General features: G+C 36.4%; 1 long non-coding RNA gene across 1 annotated transcript; it reads right to left on the minus strand.

Moving 5' to 3' along the window:
- Positions 1–2,002: 2,002 nt before the first annotated feature.
- Positions 2,003–2,822, minus strand: LOC124406695. The gene is made up of 2 exons (XR_006929255.1): positions 2,511–2,822; positions 2,003–2,156 (listed from the first exon to the last, which is right to left on the minus strand). It is a non-coding gene; the product is annotated as an uncharacterized LOC124406695 (long non-coding RNA).
- Positions 2,823–3,932: the final 1,110 nt, after the last annotated feature.

Genomic DNA, 3,932 nt, shown 5'->3' on the forward strand with positions numbered 1-3,932 from the left:
AATAGATTATATATTCCTTTTCAGATTACGCTGGACGAGATCCTCCAGATCATCATCTGCACGTAACACCATGAACTAGACGGACTCGTCACCTACGCGTCATTACAGGTCTCTACTCTCTGATTCTCTACGCAGGTAGAGAATAAGTAGTATCAACGGACAAAACTACTTTAAATTGATATCAAGCACTGTTGAGTGTGGAATTCTTATTCGTAGAAAGTTGATTCGAAAGATTGATAAATGTTGGAATCGATACTTCCGGAGTAATTAGAACTTAGGGAATAAAAGGAGTAGAACTCGATGAAGAAGGAGTTATAAATTGGATTGTTGGAGTATGGAATAAAAGCATATTTTTGACAGGTGGAATAGATCTACATACTCGTAGAGAACTATGATGAAGATATATGTATATCTTCAGTCAGGGATTTATACCCATTGTGTAAATGCATACATTGTATGTGACGATACCCTGGTGTCAGCTGATGCGTCCGCCGGCACGACTTTACTGGGTGCAGGGGCTAATTACATAGTTTCAATTTCATTGCAAATTTTGGGCTATATATTTTGTCTTGCTTCACCCGTTTCCAAGATCATGTATTTGCACATCTAAACTCCTGAAAGTTAAGTCTTTCGAGATTTATCAAAATTTTAAATTGCATTAGTTTGAGTCGAGGATTGAGTAATATTTAGGGTGCAGGTTTCTGATGTTTCTCAGATTTTTCGGATAGATCTGCGAACAAAAATACGTCTCCGACATCTCGATGGTAATAGCTAGCGATGATAATTTTTCTCAAAGATGAGCAAGGGATCATTGGACGCAGAAAACTCAAAGCTTTCGGCAGATTTTGCAACCAATCATCAACTTTTTTTGACATGTAAATCAAATTCTAAAGCCACGTATCTGTACTTTTTGGGCTGACACGCTTTTCACTTAACAATAATAAAAACTTATCACGCGCACTTGTAACTCTTAATATTCCAGAAAAAATATTTTCATATGAGAAGGAAGATTATGGTCTGCGACGAAGTGATCTTTATGTTTAATTATGAATACGTACAATCAAATTCTTGGATTATCCTCTTGCTATACTACTTTCGATTACCGTTTTCGGTATTCTTTTTATTCTAGGCGCCTACAAACCTGGTATTTCCATTTGAACAGCCTCTTCAACTTTTTCAACTTCACCTTTCAAACCTTTCAAACAATATAGTTAGATTTCACTTCTTGAAATCAAACAAATGTGCAACAGTGCAAGGTGTAACTATACTCGCTTCAACCTCCTTTGATGCGGAATAGCAGATCTCAACTATGAGTAACTTTTGGTAACGGTAGTACGTACAGCCGACAGGATAAAATTGACTTTACGGAATTACGGATAATGTTGCGTTGGAAATAGAATTTGATGATTTGAGAGCCATCGGATTACCCCCTTGAAAATCAGTTAATGAAAAACAACCGTTGATTTTTTAGTAATGTTATTTATGTAATTCTGAACATTTCAAAATGTTCCCTCTGAGGAAAAGATTTTTTCGCGTCTGTTTTGGTACTTTATGAATTAACAATAATCAATATTTAGCATCTCAACAATTGAGAAGAAAAAGATGGTTTGATAAGTACTTCAATACTATGCAGAAGGTAAAATAAATTTTTTTAACTATTTTTCATCTTTTTTCCCAAAAGTTGTATTACTGAAAGACAGTGTTAACATTTTTTTTTAATTTTCAATAAATACACAAGACTTTTGTTCTAGATTCCAGTTAATTTGCAACGAACCTCATGGTAGATCCATTTTCATTATTCATTTTCATATTTGATCAAGAACTTGCGTAATTTTTCTCAATTAAAACCTAATGAGCGCTTCCAAATTTTGCGAAAAAACTCATAAAATAGGTTCAGCCTTCGAGATATCTTCATAAGGCCGTCCTCTAGTTTCTCGGCTGTTTTTTTTATGGCTTTTTCAATAATTTTTTTACGGGCAAAGCATCGAAATAATCAATCTCATTATTTTTGCATAATCTTTATTAACATTTAAATAAGCTTTACAAATTTTTTGAAGTCAAAATATATAATAGAATAGCAGTTATAGTGGCCGACAGGAAGACATCAAGTAAAAGAGGTGCTTGACGGTGACCAAGATTGCGGCTGTTCTGCTTATCTGAAATCAAAAAACCAAACGGCATTTTAATCTTCATATTCAAGACTAGCGATTGAACTAGAGTGAATTCTAAATTACAAAAATTGACTTTTTTATACACTTTTGAAAATTACATTCTATTTTTTACTCATTTTTTCTTAAGTTTTTCGCTCGTACGAAAAAAACTATCGAAGCAATCATGATAATCCTAGTTCAATCGCTGGCTTATAACATATTAAAGATGCTGTATAAATTTGAACAAGATCGGTGCAATAGTTTCTGAAATATCGTGGTTACCGTTTCGAAAAATGGTGTTTCGAGAAAAACGCGTTTGAAAGTTCGCGCATGTGATTTATACTAAAAATTTCATCTCACCGTCAATCTGCTATGCCTGGACCATACAATAGGCCTTCCTCTTCTTCTTGGAAGTCACGCAGAGCTGCTCTGTCTTCTCTTTTCGCGATTCGGGCCTGTTTTACAACATCGCTCGTGCGCCTTTCTGAACGGTCGATCCGAGAGCTATAACGCTGTTGAACATATCCTTTAGCTTGTGGGCCGATTTTCACTCCCATGGTTTCCAAGGTCTTCAGGATAGCTTCGAATTCTGCGTTGAAGATTATGACAGCGAGAAACGTGGCGATTTCAACCACTTTTGGCCCAGAATGGAGGTGCTTCGGAGCAAAAGTCCAGATTAACGAATTGAGCGACTCGTTATTATTTTGAGTTTCCGATCCCAGGCATCTGCTTAACAATTCTTCTTTGGATAAATCCTCATAAATTGGCTTTATGACTTTTTGAACTGCTTCAGAAAGAGGCGGTTTATTGTGTTTGAATTGCTCAGCCTCTCCGAGAAACTCAGCTCTCCGCCATTTGCACCAACTAGATTCGCCTGCAGGACAATTTTGATGCTGTGGATTGCTGTCTGTGGAAATCTTGTGAAAGAATGTTGCCCAAATTTCCTTTCTCATTTCCTCGATAGAATCTGGATGTCTCCGAATAGCTAATCCATAATACTTTGTCATCTCACCAATCAATTTATCAGTGAGTTTTCCTGCACCTTTCCCACCAATGCCTTTATTAGATTTTTTTGCATTTCGGAGCCGAGTCCCCATCCTCTTTTCAACGTGTCCAACACACTCTTTTTTTACAACAACAACATCTTCTCCATATGGTTCTGCATTCAAAATACCTTTGAATGTCTTGCTGTCACCATCTCCTATGTATGTCGTATATTGAACTTGATGTTTATCTACTGAACGAGAAAACATTTTCACAACTGCATCTATTTCCATCTTCCCAGAACTTCCAGTATGATTTCGAGTACAATTTTCTTCATGATCAGCGAGCCATCCTGCATATCCAACTGGATCATTATTTTTTTTATTTTTCCACAAATTGCATCCAGCACAAAAACTACTCATTACACACGCATCAACCACTTTACCGGTGTACTTGGCAATTAAAGTTGAAACTCCGAATAAAGATGAAAATCCTCTTTTTTTCCATGTGCCATTTCCAGATACGGTGAATTCATTTTCTGCTTTTCCTTGTTCTTGAAGGATTTCCTTTTCTTCATTAACCGCAATCGACAACACTGTATCAAAAACGGCCGAAGAAGCTGAGTGAATATTTTCTAATATGGAATAGTACGTGTTCAAAGCAAAACCTTGTCCCATATCCATCAGTCCACAGAAAATTCTATAGCCTTCATAACCGACTCCCAACAAACGCATCACGAAAACTAAGCGACGATTTATTTCGTAGGCTTTACCGATTTTTGGGCATGAATCTATTTCT

Source organism: Diprion similis, chromosome 1 (genome assembly GCF_021155765.1).
Source record: "Diprion similis isolate iyDipSimi1 chromosome 1, iyDipSimi1.1, whole genome shotgun sequence".
Taxonomy (NCBI): Eukaryota; Metazoa; Arthropoda; class Insecta; order Hymenoptera; family Diprionidae; genus Diprion; species Diprion similis.